At 34.8% G+C, this 19185-nt stretch overlaps 1 long non-coding RNA gene across 1 annotated transcript in view; it reads left to right on the forward strand.

Annotated features, from left to right (window-relative positions):
* The window catches only part of LOC144581582 (uncharacterized), an 88386-nt gene extending 69743 nt beyond the window's left edge, over positions 1–18643 (forward strand). The window contains exon 3 of the long non-coding RNA XR_013532591.1: positions 17728–18643. This is a non-coding gene — a long non-coding RNA (uncharacterized LOC144581582). The remainder of the gene's footprint in view (positions 1–17727) is intronic.
* The last annotated feature ends 542 nt before the right edge of the window (positions 18644–19185 follow it).

A 19185-nucleotide genomic window follows, 5' to 3' on the forward strand; every position in this document is an offset into this window, starting at 1 on the left:
ATGATAAAGAGTTTAGGTTTGACTTCAAGACTAATGATAAAGGGAAAAGATTGAAGATACTGATGCTGAAGAGTGGTATGATCTGATTTAAGTTTTAAGACAACTATATGAGGTGCTATGTGGGGAATACACTGGGAGAAAGCAAGAGTATTAGCAGACAAGGCAGAAGGATAAGGATGGTGGTAGGGACTAGGCCTTCAGCAGTGAGACAGTGATGAGTAACAACTGGACATGTTTAGGAGAGAGCAAAAACAGGACTTGCCAAAGGATTGGAGGAGAAGGGTGAGGGAAAGAGAGAACTAAGGATGTCTAGTTATTGATCTGATGAAATGCTGGATTTTATCTATAATAATAGCTTAATCTAAGGACTTGGCTGTTGGTAATTTGCAACTGTTCAGTTGTATATGTGGCTGAATCACAGTGGAGATGTGAAGATTGAAAATGGAGATTTGTGAGACCTCAGCTTTTACATGGTACTTAAAACCATGGGACTGGATAAAATCTTGAATGTTCTCATATTCACCTTTTTATTAGCTAGCTGCAGAAAAATTGGATCAGCTACATTGAGTCATTCTTATTAAATTACTTGCCATAGTATTTTAAAGTTCTTTGTGCTGATTTAACGATGTGATGCAGACGGGGAGAGAAGCTATGAAGCGTGGCTTCTGAAAATACATGGTTTTAGTTGTAGGTTAATTTGAGGTTTTACTGTTAGTATTTTATAACTATGCAGTATTTTCAGGCATCTCTTCACCAGATGTTGTTCGTTATCAGATTGAAAGGGAAGGCACAAGTTTTATCATCTAAATCTACTTTGATTGTGTTCCATTACCATTTGGTTTCTGACCTATTCAAAGCCAATTGATTTCCAATTAAGAATGAAGTTTTCTTTAATTTTAAATCCACTTAATTAATTTCAAACGTAACAGAGCTGCAGGGAACACTTCATTTAAAGTTTATTATTAACTGAAGTAAACATAAGATAGCAGAAACTGAAAACATAGGCTTCTTCTGTTAACAATAAGTTCTTTCTTTTCATAATAGAATCTAGTGTTTCACCGTTATTTTCCCCTTTTCATTCTAAGATAAACACTTAAGTCTGCTTTACATAAATAGTTTGAAAGACAAAGTACTTATTTCCTTAAAAGACAAAGGCCCTTATAAATCAGTAAGTGAATAATGATGCACATCCCAACCAAAAACTACAAGCAAAACGAAACAAAGCAAGGTAAAGAATATAATCCGGCAATTCACATATAATAGATGCTTAACCTTGGTTTATACATATTGTACTCTGATTTTTTTCCCAAATATTTTTTATTTTACAATAATACACTCTAATTTTGAGAAACTTGGCATACAATTCTGTGTGCCACCAGTCCTTTATTCTACTTTTCTTAGCTTCGTAAACTACATTGCTGTGTCTTCTTTATTCTCCTAACTTATCTCTCATTTTAATCCTCATCTGCAGAGTAACTTTAGCTCTAAGCAGAAGAACACTGAAGAAATAAAGTCAGGAAATAGTATTGGTACTAATTATTGGTCACCAAATCTGAGTTACCTTCCTGTCTTGACTTTTTCTGATATATTTTCAAACTCCTCTTTTTGATAAATCTTGTTTTCCCAGATTCTAATTAATCCACTTTTTGAAAATTGTGTTTCATGTTTACTCTTACAGGTCCTTCTGTATTTCTCTGCATATCAAAATATCTAAGATTTTCTTGGCATTTTCTAAAGGAAAATTAAATTCAGATTACCACTGAACATTAAATAATATGGAAGTATTTCTTTGAAAGGTAGTATAGAAAAGTTCTGAGAATTCACACCACCAAAAAAGGACTCTTAGAAAAGGAAACTAGGAGTTGCAGCTAATATGGATGCTGATTCTAGCAGGTAACATAGAAATTGCTCTTAGAATCAAAATATCCCTTTGAAGGATCTGTTACATTTATCTTAAATATCCAGAAGTTAGGCTTTGAAAGCTCAGAAACTAAGAATTAAATGCTTTTTTTTACCTCAAAAGAAAAAAAAAAGATCAGAATGGGCCTAGCAGTCAGGCCGAAGTCCAGTTTGAAACAGGAATAAGGCAGTTTCTTGATAAAGAACAAAGAGTTGCATAAAACAATTCTCCCTCCCTCCTCTTTACAAAAGTATTTTGATTTTTTTTGAGCTCTTAGTATCAGATGTAGCTTTGACTATTTCTAACTTTTTAGGTATATAATGACTAGTATATCTTGTTATAAGCTTACCAACAGGATTCAAAACTCTAGAAAGCACAGAGCAGCCAGTCGGTAGAAAGACATGGTAATGGTAATAAGCTTTACCAATAGCTGCTGCAATATTAAGAGTGAACCTCATGTAAACAATAGGAGAAACACATGTTTCCTGTCCACAAATAGATCTATTACACCAGAGTAACTAATATCTAACATGGTTGGCAAACCATTGCCTCACTTGCTGACAGTGGTACCGCTCTGACTTGTGTCATAATCCTGAGCTGGCCACCTCGTATATGCAGCAGAGGTAGCTGGACACCACAGCTTTTAAGTGGCTCCTCCACCTATAAAGAAGCAGCCACCTTCCCTTCAACTCAGCATTTACCTTATTGATAAGCCCAGGCTTTCCCAGCTAGTCCGGCTAGTCTGCAACTCTTTCATATGTTTCAAAATGAGACAGAGATAGTTTGGCTTTAAAAGACCTACCTCATATATCTTTTGAAATTCATAGCTCAAAGTCAGTACTGAGTTGGGTTCCCTGCTTGGCAGCAAAATGTTCTCTATTAAACCTGGAATTTTTTGTCCCTTAGATTTTCTTTTCCCTTTCAGGGTCATAAAGAAATTAGTGACAGAATTAGCGAGATTATTGATAATTATTGGTTTGAAAATAGAATGTGAAATAGGGATATAAAAGGAATTTTTTTGCTATAACAAACTTAAAAGCAACAAAGGCAGTATTTTTATTTCGTTTGAAAAGAAATTATTTTTGGAGTTAAGAAGATGTATTAAATCAAATCTCTACCAACCCACCTTTAGATAATAACCCATCAGAAACAGCTTTAGAAAAAAATACATGAGAATGTTGATGGAGTATGTGGGCTGAGAAATATTGGATAGAACACAAAATGTATCCATTTGATGCAAAAGAGAAATAACTTTAATTTGATCTATTTTTAAGAAATAGAAAGCAGATTCTAACATTAACATCAAAGTATATTTTACTGCAAAGCAGCAAAAATGGACTTTGAAATACCTGAGAAATTAAAGAGACAAGTCTGAGTTTAATTGCATGAAACTTATAATTGCTATGGATGTTATGCACTTCTATACTCCCAAATTTATATTCTTAGAAATATACTCATTTGCATTTTACCTCCAGGTTTACACAGACATGCGTGCGCACACACACACGAGTACAGGCAACTTATATAATCAAATTGTAAGACAAAACAGAAGCGACATCACTTGAAAACTAAATTCAGAGCACTGAATTTTTAGAAAATTAATAATGGTAAGGGTTTAGCTCTTTGAATCAGTAAAATCTACAGGATCTCATATGCTGCCCCAGCTCTGAGAGCTTTGGCAGTCATTCCTTTTGCTTAGGCAAGTTCTTTCCTTTATAATGGCTATGGACAAAGTCAATTCAAAATTTAATATAACAATAATTTATTTCACAGTTTTGTGTATCAAGAATTCAGGAGAAGCTCAGCTGTAAAGTTCTTGCTCAAGGTCTCTCATGAGGTTGCAGTCAGGTGGCTGTGCTGGGTCAGCTTCTAAGTTTCTTTATTCACCTTATAGGTGTCAGATCTGGGAAAATTGTAGCAGTTGGGACTGAAACAGCTGGAACTGCTTGGGCATCTTTCCCCATCTCTTTGTGATTTGTGTGATTTCTCCTGCATGGTAGCTTCAGGATAGTCTGGTTTCTTACATGCTAATTCAAGACTCCCAAAGAGAGACAAAAAGCAAGCTAGGACCTATATCATCTTTTATGACCTTGCTTTTTTTTTTTTTTAACCACAATTACTGATGGATTGAATTAAGAATTTCTGCTCTGGTTCAAGGGGGAACATAGATGGCACCATTTAATGGAGGTGTATCAATATCACATTATAAGAATGTGACATGGGATATACATTGCTGTGTCCAGATGTGGATAAATACAATCTGCCACACTAACAAAAGTCTGGCTGAGATTTACACTTGGACGTTTTTCCTATATAATGATATTTAGAACAGTAATAGAAATAGTTTTTAAATGGCAAATAAGGAATTGCCATTATCATAGAAGAACGATATCATTCTGTTTGATGAACATATACTTTCAGCTTTTAATATTTAATCATAATATTTAATTGTATTAATTTAATCTCATGTATTTTCAGTTTCTGTGTTTTTGATTTTTCTTTTCTTTTTGAGATAGGGTCTCTCACTTTGTCACTCAGGCTAGAGTGCAGTGGCACAATCTCAGCTCACTGAGGCTCAAGGTCCTGGGCTCAAGTAATCCTCCTGCCTCAGCCCAACCAAGTAGCTAAGACTCCTTGCACATGCCACCATGACCAGTTAATTTTTTTGTATTTTTGGTAGAGACGGGGTTTTGCCATGTTTCCAGGGCTGGTCTTGAACTCCTGACCTCAAGCAATCCACCTTCCCCAGACTCTCAAAGTGCTAAGATAACAGGCGTGAGATACCATGCCTGGCCCCCTTCATTTTTGTTGTTGTTGTTGTTTAGCAGATACTTATTGAGTACCTGCTCTGTAGCAAGCAGTGTGTAAGATGATGAGGTTGAAGTTGTAGGGACAAAGTCATAATCGATGTCCTCACTGAACACAGTGCAAACTGTGGTTTGAATAGTTCGTAAATGAGGCAAATCTTCATCATGAATAGCGGCAGATTTGAATTTTAGAATAGGAGTTCTTGAAAAGCTGAGTGTTATATGACTCTGATAAGAAATCAACCTGGATAGTGCCAGTTTGAGTTCAAATAAAGGTAGTGTAAAGTAGGGAGAGCAAATTTGTGTGTGTGTGTGTGTGTGTGTCTGAGAGAGAGAGAGAGAGAGAGAGAGAGGAGAGAGAGAGATTTAGAAAGAGGCTCTGAAATAACTTAAAGAAAAAAGTTCAAAAAAGAAAAATGTTTTGAGTCCATGATGGTGGTAGTACTATAAAAAGATTCTTAGCTTAGTTCTCCAAGGAGACTTACATATCCATTTAATTATGTAAATTTGAACATAAGTGCTTTAATGTACATTCTATAGGGGTATTTTGTGTGTGATAAGTCTCTCATTATCTGAAAACTTTTTCAAGTGTTCTGAAAATCAAAACAATTTCTGGGACACTGCTAGAAAAAGGTATTCGTTACGTAAAAACATATACTTTTATGAAAATTTAAAATCTTAGCTAATTATTAATTTTAAAAATCTAAGGTCAAAGGCCTCTTCTATTAATAAGTTTGATATTTTGGTGTATAATCTGTTCAAAATAAAGTCATAAAAGCTCATTGTTTTTAGGGACTTTAAAAATCATCTAGTCCCCAAACTTCTCCTATGTTTTAATCCATTCCATGAAATTTCCCACCAAAGTTGTCCATTTTTTTTTTTTTCTTAAATAACTTCAGTAGAGGGTAAAGCGTGGCTAGCATCCAGTGTGAGGTGCTTAGTTCATTTTCAGTCTCCTTGCAAATACAGTTGATTCTCTTTATTTGAAGATCCTGAAATTGTAACTTTGCCTACTCACAAAAATTTATTTGTGGCTCCAAAATCAATAGTTACTGCACTTTTGCAGTCATTCATGGATGTGAGCAAAGTGGCAAAAACTTTGAATGTAGTTATGAGCACGTTCCCAGTTGAGGAACAAGATGACACTTTGCCTTCTTGTTTCAAATCTGATACTGTAAACAAATATCCTCTCTGCAATCTATTTAGTGCCATGTATTTTGCATTTTTGTGCTTTTTGTTGGTAATTCTGTTATTTAAATGGCTCCCAAGCTCAGTGTTGAAGTACTGTCTAGGGCAAGAAGGCGTGATATATCTTATAGAAGAAGCACATGTGTTAGATAAGCTTTGTTTAGGCACGAGCTATAGTGCTGTTGGCTATGGGTTCAATGTTAATGAAGCAATGATACACATTAAATAAAGTGTCTTTAAACAGAAACACAAAACATGTTTATGTATGGATCTATTGAAAGAAAGCTGTGAATGGGGTTTGCAGAAACCTAACTTTATGTTTCCCCATAAGCAACAGTTCAGTATGTATTAATTGAGTGGCTGCCACAACTTTGTAGATCATAAATACTGCGAATGAGAATTAACTGCACAAATAAGAATGTTACAAATACCCAATAAGAGAGTAATGAGTTTTCCTTTGAATATTCTTAGTAGTCTTAAATGACATTTCTGAATTTTTAATTCTTTCTCACTGTAGAAAGAATAGATTTTATGATATCACTTCTAAATTCCACTGAGCAAAAAGTCAAACAATTACGAATCATATTACCTGTGATTATTAGGTCTAGCAACCAGAATTCTGTTGTGCTTTTCCTCAGTCAAGAACTATTTTTGCAAAAATAGCCACTGGAGCCAGTTTACTGTTAACCCTCATAAAAGTAACAGAAGGCAAAACTACATTCATGCTGGCTAGAGAACAAGCAGCACATGATAGAGAAGAATGATAGGAACAAAACTTTGAAACCATCTGCTATGGTCTGAATGTCTGTGTTTTCTCCAAATTTATGTGTTGGGATATAACCCTCATGATATTGGTATTAAGAGCAGAGGTCTTTGGGAGATGATTAGGTCAGGAGGACTCTGCCCACATGAATGAGATTCCTCACCTTACAAAAGAGGCCTGAGGGAGCCTGTTTTCCCCTTCTGCCACGTAAGAACACATACGACATGCCATCTATAAGGAACAAACCCTCAGCAGATGCTGAATCTTCTGGTACCTTGATCCTGGACTTCCCAGCCTCCAGAGCTGTGAGCAATAAATGTCTGCTGTTTATAAATCATCTAGTCTAACGTATTTTGTTATAGCAGCCTGAATGGATTAAGACATCATCCCTGGACTTTATGATCATTAACTTTTTCTTGTAATTCAATGGAATCCTTCAGTAATAACCCATGGCAACTCTCTATATTCCAAATGTGTAAGCGTGGCTTGACAGGGAGTGAAAATTGTGTTGTGTTTTAAGGTGTTGGTAGTAGAAAAACCAGAAAGTTGCAGATTGGAATGATGTGAGCAGAAGAAAAAATATATTGAAGATAGTTACCATATATTACATTTTCACACGCTCCCAACATTTCCAATCTCGTTGTTGTTAAGCAGGGCAATGTGACTAGTCCTGGCAAATGATGTTTGGAGAGAAGTGGTACATACTTTTAGCAGAAGCCGACAAGCAGGTTTCTTCTCCACTCCATCCCTTGTACTCTTTTCCCCTTACACAGAATTTCTATTATTGTATCTATGAATTTCTATTATTGTGATGGTGCCACAAGAGGACTAAACCTCTGTCATCCTGAGTCCTGAAACAAGAAGCAGACCTCTACTACCCTACCCAACTTGATGGCTAATTATTATGTGGAATAAACCTTGGTTTTGTTAAACCACTTTGACTTTGGGATTACCTTCTTACATTATTGTTACATTTTAAATGTTCCTCTGCATTCATTTCATCCTGAATACACATACAAGGTATTCTCGGTCAGAGACAGGTTTCTTAGTGCTAATTCTTCACAGTAAAGAAGTGCATTGGGCCCCCTTTGCCCAAGTCCTAACCCTAGGGCATTATGTAGAAGCCAGGTTAATTGACCTACATTAATGGCCAAGGAAACATTATTTTTCCCTGTTTATAAAGAGAAAGGAGGCAGCTGTCACCATCCCCTCCTAAAAGGATCTCCATACTTCAACCCTTTGACAGGCAAATAAAATCTCTCCAGGAGCCAGATAATCCACACATGTCTCAACTTTTAAAACCTACCCCCTTAGAGAGATCTTCAGGTTCTGGAGCTTCATTCCAGCTGGAACTGTGTTATGGTTTAGTTGTTTTCCCCCTCCAAACTTCATGTGGAAATTTGATCCCCAATATGGCACCTCTTAATACCATCACATGGCAATTGAATTTCAACATGAGTTTTTGAGGGAAAATTCAAAACATAGCAAAGTCCCTGTTATCTGGTGTCTGAGTGTCTATATGTCAATATGAATACATCTAACAAGGGTCTGATATGTTCAAATGTGAGAGAGGCTCAAAGCAGTAGTAAGAAGAAGTCTTTATTGAGAAAGGACTTTATCAGAATAAATTCTGCAGGAGTCATAATTTCTATAAGAATCTGGGGATTCCAACTCCTTAAAGTCTGACTCAAACTTGGTATAATAACTTAAAGTAATTTAACTACACGGACCTGGCCCAGGACGTGCTATATGGGGACAAACAACTCCTGGGCTTGGCTTCTACTGCCATCTTCATCCTACTTTTCTCTAGTGATGATTTCTAGAGAAAAGTCAGTTGTCATTCAAACTGACTGTAAATTGCACTTGATATTTAAAAGACCCAAAGAAACTTCAAAATTTTCCCTTTAAGAGTAAAGTAAAACTCTTAAACTGAGGTTATGCTATTACTTCATTAAGAGAAATTAAATGGAGATCTAAATATCAGCTATAGAATCTTTCTAAATGTAAATTCTAATCCAGTTTTCCAGGAGGATCTGAGAGTCTCCTTGAGAAACCAGGGCAGCATGTTCTAAAATTCCTCCTCTTAATAACAGAAAGCCTAACAGAACACAATATAAAATAACATGAACTTTATCCAAGGCTTTAGTCTTTTTTTTCCCTTAAATTTAGCTCAACACAGAGCCACAGGGGTCTATCTTCAAAACCTTAACATTCCAGGGAGAGGAACATTTTATCTTCCTGATAAAAATAATAAAAATAATTCTTCTCTCCCATAAAATTTCTGTCCTCAAAAAGTTGGGGTAAATGATGACTCTCTTTTGTGCATATTGTTGTGGCATTTCAGATAATATTTGGTTTTTCCTCACCTATAATTTAGTCTGACATCTGGGAAGAAATATCTGAAGCATAACTAGTTATAATTTTTCACCTCTTAATTGTAGTATAATTAAAGTATTTGTAGGCATTATGAATTTAATTGACATGCAAACAATATGCTTATGGATGGTAAGCACATACTAATTTCCACATCAAAAATTAAAAGTAAATAAGAAGCTTTTTGCTAAGTAAGTCTTTTGACAGAGCCTCTTTCAATAGTTTACCTTATTTTTTTGTGTGTGATAATTACATTACTGGCATAGATTTGGCTCCAAACAAGAGCATTTATCTTAGCCTTGATAAGGATCCAAGCGCTAAATGATACCTTGAAAACAGAATAGAAGGAAAATTTAAATAATTTCGAAGGCAGACACGCAGAAAAATAAGGGATATTTGGAAGGCACAGACACACAAATAAGAGAAACTACTTACAAAATAATGTTGTAAACATTATTTAGGGGAAAGATTGATTCTACAGCAACCTCTGCCTCCTTTCCCACCCAATGTGAAAAGAACGCATTGGGAAGATTAAGAGCTTATGTGGCATAAAGCAAGCCTGAGTTCAAATGCCCTTGTGTCATTTAATAGGTACATGTCCTTGGGCACATCTGGATATTCTCTTAGGTCCAGTATATTATTATGTATATACTGGACCTAAGTATGTAATATTATGTAAAACAGAATATTATGTAATTATATTCTGTTATATTATGTAAAACAGAAAGAAGGATCCTAGACTTCTCTCTTTCTCTTACTCTTTTAACAACCAATTTGCCAGGAAATTCTTGTCTGGAAATCCTATTAACTCTACCTTCAAAACATATAATGGTTAATTTTATGCATCAACTTGACTAGGCCAAGTAGTGCACAGATACTTGGTTAAACATCATTTCTGGGTGTGTCTGTGAGGTTGTTTCTGGAAGAGATTAACATTTGAATCAGTAGACTAAGCAAAGCATATTTTCTCCCCAACGTGAATGGGACTCATCCAGTCTGCTGAAATCTTGAATAGAATAATAGGCTAAGAAAGAAGTCTTTCTTTCTGCCTGTTTTTGAGCTAGGATGTCAATCTTCTCCTGCTTTCAGATTTTGACTTGAACTGGAATTTCACCATCAGGTTTCCTGGTTCTCAGCCCTTCAGACTTAGACTTAAATTATACTATCAGATCACCTGGGTCACCAGCTTGCCAACTTCAGATCTTAAAATTCTCAACCTCCATAGTGACATGAGCCAATAACTTATGGTCAGTCTCCCCATTCCTCCGTCTCAATAGATAGATGATGATAGATGATAGATAGATAGATAGATAGATAGATAGATAGATGAATATAGATGATATAGATATAGATATAGATAGATGGATAGATACAGATGTAGATGTCTATCTCCTATTGGGTCTGTTTCTCTGGCGAACCCAGGTTAATGTAAAATGAATCCATGTTAGTTCAAGAGCCCAGTATCTTTTGTCTGAATACTGAAATAGGCTTCTCCTTTGCCTTCTGATTTCAATCTTGCTTCCTACTGTCTTGGGTTCTCAATGCAGCAGCCACAATGAACCTTTTAAAATTTAAGTTAGATTGTAAGTTTTAAAATCTGTTGTTCCTTTCCTCTAAAATCTCCACTGACTCCTTTTCTCATTCAGAGTAAAAGCCAAGGTCTTTCCAAAGGCTTACAAGGGTCAACTTTATCCAGCCCCAGTGACCTGTGTCTTACTAAGCTATATTTCATTGGTATACGTTAGCTATTCTGTTTTACTATTCTTTAAAACTGATAGGCAAAACATTGCCTAGGAAACACTCTTCTCTCTGATTTCTCAAGTTTTTGCTTAAATATTAACTTCTCAATAAAGCCTACATTTCTATTTAAAATTACAATCTCCACGGGGCACAGTGCCTCATGCCTATAATCCTAGCACTTTGTGAGGCAAAAGGATCACTTGAGTCCAGGAGTTCAAGACCATCTTGGGCAACATAGTGAGACATTGTCTCTACAAAAAATAAAAAATATAAATAAATAAAACTGCAACCTCCTTCTCCTTAACCTATATACTATCTCTTTTTTTCACATTTATGTTTTCCGTATAGTATTCCAACATCGAATAAACTATATAATTTACCTATTAGACTTATTGTTTATCTGTCTTTCCCTCTTTAGAATGTGAAATTATTATAAAGAAAGGTAGGGATTTTTGTCTGTTGTGTTCACTGATGTATATTAAGCTCCTGGAACAGTGCCTAGAGCATAGTAGGTGCTCAATAAATATTTGTGGTATGAATAAACACCTATGCCATAATGTTGTTTCGAATATTAAATTCAATAGTTTCATAGTGCTATCACATTCTTGCCTAGATATTTTTATTTTCTTGTTTGTAAATTGTCATCATCCTCCCCATATTCTCAAGTCAAAGAAAGAAATAAGATATAAAAAATATTATTTAAAAAATGTTTTTAAAAAATTAAAATGGGTTTTATTTTCTGTTTTCATGAACATCCTTGCTTGCTTTGATTAATTGTTTGATTAGATGCATTTTAGCTAATCCTTTGCAGGACCTACTAATAACTGAACATCTCGAAGAAAATTTAGCTTCCTTGGAAATACTAAGTGCACATATGCACATACACACACATAATTAGAAACAATAGCCAGTTTTAAGATCAACTGAGTGAAGCAGAATCAGCAACAGCACTCATAGGTGACAAAATATATTGTATTGTAACATTTCCATCTCAGTTAACCTAATAACAGCTTAGTTAACAGCATTTTATATATATATATATATATAAATAAATATATATATATAAATAAATATATATATATATAATTAATATTCTGCAGTATAGTGAAGAACACATCAAGTAATGTGTGAAAGTCCAAAAATTCAGCTAAATATTAGTTGATTTTGAACTTTACAACCAGGTATATTGTACTTTGTCATTGATATGAAAATATTCATGTTTTTAAATTTTCTGACTATAACAAGCAAAGTATACTTTTAATATTCTTAGTCTCTTCACTAAGCTTTCTTAAGAAGGTGAATGCAGATTATCATATATATGATAGTATATACCAATATACTATCATTCTCATTTATACTGCAGCCCTCTGTAATTTTGGTTAACCCATACAAATGAAATGAGAAAACTGAATCTTTAAACTTCAAGTTATAGTCTCTGAACCCAGGCAGTCATCATATTGGTGTAGATTTATCATGAAACACCACCTGAAATGGCCCAGTGGTCTCCCTTCTCCAGAAGATTTTCAATCTACCCATAAGATAAAAGATTCATTAATTTTCTTCTTCATTCTCTTGAAATGATTGTGATGTGTATGTGTATCTATGCATATATATATATGTGTGTGTATATATATAAAATGCTTATGTGTCTGTGCATGTATGTGTGCATATATCAAAGAGTGCACATATCAAAATTCATTAATTTTCTTCTTTATTCTCTTTGAAATGATTGTGATGTGTATGTGTATCTATGCATATATATGTGTGTATATATATAAAATGCATATATGTGTCTGTGCATGTATGTGTGCATATATCAAAGAGTAAAAGACTTAAGTGCCTGACTAAAGTATCTTTGAGGGCAAATCAAGGATATATGTAAATTAAATATTAGTCATTCTATGACCATAGAACACTATAACAAATGTGGCTGAAAATGTTTCTAAATCACCAACTCTTGCTTCCATTCCTTTTTAAAAATCATGTTTTGTTTCCAATAGGTTACATTTTACCAAGTGAATTTTAGCCTTTTTAAGTTATTATAATATGTTAGTTTAGTTTGTTGCTTGGAAAGTTTTTCACATTTGCAAATTGACGATTGATTTGATGCCAGGGCACAGAGGTCCACTGTTTTGTCTTAATGAAGACTCCCTCTACCAATATTATATTTTGGAGTCTATCATCATTTCTTACAAACTGTACAGAAGAGGTTGTCATAACAACCAGAGATTAGTAGCTTTGTTTTCCAGATTTTCAGATTTAATACATATACCTGAAGAATAGTATCCCTCTGCTTTGCTTTGAACAATTTTTAAAATAAATAAAATGTTTACCTTGAGCACTAAAGTGCTTTAGAAACTTTATGCAATAATCTATGCAATTATTGTCTCTCTCTCTCTCTCTAATAGGTGTGTATACACTTAAAATATATGTAAATAGGGCTGGGTGTGGTGGCTCATACCTGTAATCCCAACACTTTGGGAGGCCAAGGCAGGCAGATAACTTAAGTTCAGGACTCCAAGACCAGCCTGGCCAACAGGGTGAAACCCTATCTCCACTAAAAAAAAAAAAAAAAAACAACAAAATTAGCGGGGGAATGGTGGCAGGTACCTGTACTCCCAGCTACTTGAGAGACTGAGGCAGGAGAATCGCTTGAACCTGGGAGGCGGAGGTTGCAGTAAGCCAAGATCATGCCACTGCACTCCGGCCTGGGTGACAGAGCAAGACTCTTGTCTCTCTCTCTCTCTCTCTCTAGATATACTCCCTCTCTCTCTCTATATATATATATGTGTGTGTGTGTGTGTGTCTTTTTAAAATAAAATGTTTTTCTTGAGTGTATATATATATATATATATATATATATATATATATATATATACTTTGTATAACTCACCCTTCTATTTATGAGCTCAAATTCTACACATGCCTTAAGACCCAAACTTCAACATATTTAGATACACTAGGCTTCCAGCCCCTGATCCCAGTCTTCCCATTGCCCTTTCTGAGCCTCTTTTCCAGTACTTATGGCATCTTAATTTGTATTCAATTTATGTGCATAAGCATATTCTATCTTTTCCTGAGTTTCTGCACTCCTGAAAGATGGGGAATACTTACTTCTCTTAGTGTTTCTCTCATAGGCCACTACAGTACTTTAAACATAGGCGTTAAGTAGATATTGAGTGAAATGAATATATATCTTTGTCAAACAACTCCTTGGGAAGAGCACATAGTTTCTGGCAGTTACTGTATTGAGTACTGACATCCTATGTACCTATGTAAATGGGGCTGCCTTCAACTTTAGAGATCAGCATTCATCTTATTAAATATTAAAATGAGCTCTCTGTAGAGTAATTTTTTTACTGTCATTTGATTAACTGCACTATAAAGTTATTTTATAATGTCAGAGAAAGTGCAAAGTGTTCAAGACATCACAAGACTACCATAGGTCTTAGAATACAGAGGCATTTAGATTTTAAGATCAGAATTATATTAACAATAGAGACAGAGTAGCCAAAGCACTTTTGACATTGGCTGGCCCCTTGAAGAATTTTCTACTCTCATTTCTTTTTCTGAGTTACTATATATTCAGTTTTTGCATTTTGCACATGTACACAATATAACCGAATTGCTAAAGAATCTAATGAGGTGCACAGGTGTAACAAGCTCATTGCTAAAACAGGACAATTAGTGATACCAGGACACATTATTTTTCTGCATTTTATTTTCAAATATCTCTTAAACTGAAAAATGTTCTAAACCTGATTGAACTTTCATATTCCCATTCTCAGATTACTTCTTTCTGCCTATTCTCCTCCATAGTTTCTTTACTTACCAGGTCATCAGGCAGGCAGTTGCGAATATTGCTCTTGTCATCCATATGCTAAGAATTGTAAAGGGCTGCAGCCCACTGTCAATCCTAGATCTTTAGTTGTCACATCAACAACTTACCCACCCCACACCCCACCATGACCTTCCTTCTTTGCCAGACAATTATTTATCAAGTCTCCTCTGAGGGTACTCAATTAAGCCAAGGGCTTCTTCATACTTCACAAATCTTAGCTATTTTCTTATCTTCAACAGTGTTCATACTCTTCCCTTTCATTGGCATGCTCCTCCTCCATTCAATTTGCTTCCACAGAAATTTATCAAGTACTTGCTATTTCCCAGAGACTGTGTTAGGTAATAGAGACGCAAAATGTAAAAAAGCCACAGTTGCCTTCAAGGATACTTCATTCTTTTAATCTTTGTCAATATTTTTGTCTTTTCTTTAATGCTATTTAAGATACCTCTGAGACAAAAAATTTTTACCTCACCTGATGCTGCTTATTCTGTTACTCCGTATATTTTCTTCCTTCATATTCCACAATTCTTTAATTATACTATGTCATCTCTAATTTCTTAGGACAGATTTTTCTCTGGGAAATGCTTCGACAGTGCTAGAACTGATACTAATATTCACATATCCTAAAATAATAACATCATTTACTAGAGTATACACAAAGCATCATGTTTATATTCTGAAACTTTCAAATAAATATATACAATATGAAGTTCTAGAAAAGACAATAACCTATGGTGAAAACCCTAACAGTTGTTGCTTCTAGAAGATGGAGACAGGGATTAATTGGTAAAGAGGGAACTTTCAAGATTAAGGTAATGTTCTGTATTTTATTAGGCATTTGTGTTATTCAGATATATACATTTGTCTAAACTCATTGAACACTTATGATTTTGTGCATTTCATTGTATGCACATTTTACCTTTAGTCTGTCTCTGATTTGTATTTATTTCTTAGCTGTTATATACTTTTCCTCTAGTTCCTTTATTAAATTTTTAGGCAAATCTATCCTTAGGCATTTTACAATTTAAAAGATTACTATATTTTTCATGTGTTAATTTTTTCTCCCTGTTTAGTCAACTCATTTCCCATTCCTTCCCCACTCTGCTCTTGTTCTAAATTTTTGAATTTCTAATTTACAGTGTTTTTTTCTCCCCTAATGTTTGCAAATGCTTGCTTGAAGTTAATTCAGATTGGGTTATATTAGGTATTTTTTTCTGCTTCATGAATAGGGGCAGAATTTCCATCAGCTGAAATGAAATGTTATGCTTCTAAATTTCTACTTTCTTCTTAAAAATTTACGTGAATGTCATCTGTCATATCTTTGCTTTTTTCATGTGCTAATATAATTATTAACTTTTGAGAATTTGAGGAAGAAAACTAGGTTTCTTAGTTCAAAGATATTTTACTTCTTTTGATATGATTAAATATGATAGTTGCTTTAACCAATGTTTTACTTGTTTTGTTGGGAAAAACTTTGTGTTGTCTGATTTTTGTGGCCCTCTTCTTGTTTTAACAGGAATACTCATTTCCCCCTTTTGCTTCCTTTTCTTCTTCCTTTCCCTCTAAGGCACCAAGGACACCACCTTCAAGACATTTGTATTTACTTGGAAGTGGTGCCATTTGGGAACTCCTGCCTTGAGCTCCATTGATTTTCAAGTCCCTTCAATTCCCCATTAGTCAATCTACAAGAGCTCAAACTAACTCTCAGTATTCTCTTACTCTAAGTGGCACTTGGTTTTTTCGTGGTTTTTATCTGTATTTTATCACCCCCATTCTCCCTACCCTACATCCCTCATCAATATTCCCATCTTGCCCTCACCTCTGCTTGTCTCACGTTGGGTATAGGGTCTAGGGTCTAGATACATTTTTTTTTTCTAATCTCAAGTGTTTATTTTCCTATTTATAGGTAATTAAAATCTATATCCTAGTTACATTAAAGTTATAGGTTATGAGTGAATTTTCTGTTGGTGACAATCAGTAAGATTTTTTTGAAGGATTATGTGGGGAGATTTAGATTTAGAATATTCCATTTTCCTGTGAAATCATGGAAATATTTGGAATTTCTTTTCTAAAATCCAGATAATTTACATTAAATCCCACAGTGAAAAACACTGCAAGACAGAGTCTTGCTGTAAGCTCATTTTATTCTGCATCTGAAAGTAATGGATTTCAGAGCTGTGTAATTCAGAACTATATTACCCAAAGTACAGACTGTTAGGAAGAGGCGACATTTGGGAACTTCAGACTATCTTGTTGTATATTTGGTAATGAAATAATGGTACCCAGATTAAGCGGAACTAGTTCTGGTACACTGAATGTATAAAACCCAATTAGTCAATATTTGTTGTTGGTAGAATCTAGTTTCCCAAAACAGGTATATAATATATATGGATGAAAGGAATTCCATGGGTGGTCCAGTAACTGAAAAGGGAAACTACAACCACTGACCATCAGAAATTGCCAACTGATAGGTTTAAAAAAAGTGAAGTATCAGTAATGTCGTATGGTTCAACTTAGCATATATTCTGTCTGGGGAAAATAAAAAAATTACTTTCAAACAATTGTTTTGGTAGTTAGTATGAGGGCTGGAGCATGAATAAAGATTTCACACTAGGCAGTTTCATAGATGGTATAAAATTGCTCTCACAACATAAATGAAAAAATTTTTGCTAATATTAAGCAAATTAGGGTTAAGATGTAACCCTGATAAATTTATCAATATGTGGGTACATAACAATCACCTCCTGGTCCTCCTTGGAAAGGGACATATCAAGTAGAGAACTTCCTAGACTGATTTTGAATGCTATTAAACTTGAAGATGCTATTAAATCTAATTAGTATTCTTCCATGCCTTTATCTGTCTAAATATATTTGTTGAAAGCTTAATATTTACTAAGCATAGTGCAACAAACCGGCATCCAACAAACACACAAAGCTTATTCTAAAAAAATACAGAGCTCTATTCAACCCATAATAATTATGCTATCCACCTTTGGTTAGAGCTGGGAAAATTTGGGGAGGGAGTGAATTTTAGTAGGAATAATATAAAAAACTCAAAAGTGAGATGACTGTACAGGAATGTAACATAGAGCTGTACTGTTTTACAATGTTACAGAGGTACTGAACAAGGAAGCAGGAATGCTCTGGCATGATGTTGTGCCCCTCTGGAAGAGACTCATTTTCCAATTTTTACAAAAGTGTACAATGGGTGAGTAGAGTCCATAATGAGATAAGGTGGAAATGGCTAGTAGGTAGTTGCTCAGAACAGCTTCTGAAAACCACTTTGAAAGCCCAAGGCGATTCACCTCCATCATTCTGACCCCCGTCCACAAAAGAAAAGTGCGCAAAGATCTTACCACCTCTGAGTCAAGCTTTTGTGTAGTCCTCACATTTGTAATTCGAGATACAATTCACTTTAAATGGCAAGTCCTTAAAAGATCATCTAGTTAACACAATTCTTTGACTGAAGAATCAGACTTAGAGAAGTGATACTTTTCAAGGACATATGAAATACTTAAGTATTTTGAGGGTAGAACAACTTTTGCTACAGTAAGAAACAATCCCCAAACCCCAAATGCTTAGAACCATGAAAATTTCTTGCTCACTCTATACATCTGACAAAAGGCTATACCTAGAGTCTTTAGGAACCAGGCTGATGAAGGCTATATCCCTGTAGCAGGAAGAAGGGAAATTGATGAAGGGTATACGTCTTTCAGAGCTTTCATGTGGAAGTAATGCATATTTCACTGTCAAAGCAAAGGGGTTAGAGTTCGATCCTATGTGTACAGAAATAGAGCTGTCATATTTATGAAAAGCCTTAAGGACTACTATACCAGGTTAAGGAAGGAAACGTGGGTACCACACAAATCGACTACACATTATTTAAATTAATATACTCACTAAAAAATCTTCACTGTAATAATGAGGTTTTGATGTGGGCAGACTACAAATCATATAAAAACTTGTATTATTAATATATTCTCTATTGAAAGGAGACAGGGGAAAAAAAAAGCATAACCAGTATTTTTCCTCTACTCTATATAGCTTATTCTAAAGACCTATGCTATGGTCTTTATTGGAAACACTAAAATGAAGGCTTTTTAAATTTATGGCATTCCAGTCCACCTTTTCGGTTAAGTATATAGAATAGTTGCAGCAGGCACTGTCTTTTGCATAACCAATAACCACTTTCTCCTCTTTCCTGTAGAATACTGACTTGTTTCAGTATCCACTCTGCCTACATAAGACTTGTGAGAAAATGCTAATTGGTCAAATTTAATCATTGTCATGCTATTCCCTTGCCTGTTATATTCAGAGGAGAATTTGTCACTTTTCTGGCCAATGACTAATGAGGGATAGTCTGAAGGAAAACTTTCTTCACTTTAAAAAATAACAAGATAGTAATTTTTCTTGCCAGATATTGTCAAGTCTGTATGGCATGCCCGAAACTGCAGCAGCCATCTTATGACGATGAAGGAAATGGCTCAGGACAAATCGGCTGAGTAACTTGGAGGGCCCTAAAATTCCTGAGCTCCATCTTTCGTTATACAAGATTAAAAAAAAAATTCCCCAA

This window comes from Callithrix jacchus, chromosome 2 (genome assembly GCF_049354715.1).
Source record: "Callithrix jacchus isolate 240 chromosome 2, calJac240_pri, whole genome shotgun sequence".
Classification (NCBI taxonomy): Eukaryota; Metazoa; Chordata; class Mammalia; order Primates; family Cebidae; genus Callithrix; species Callithrix jacchus.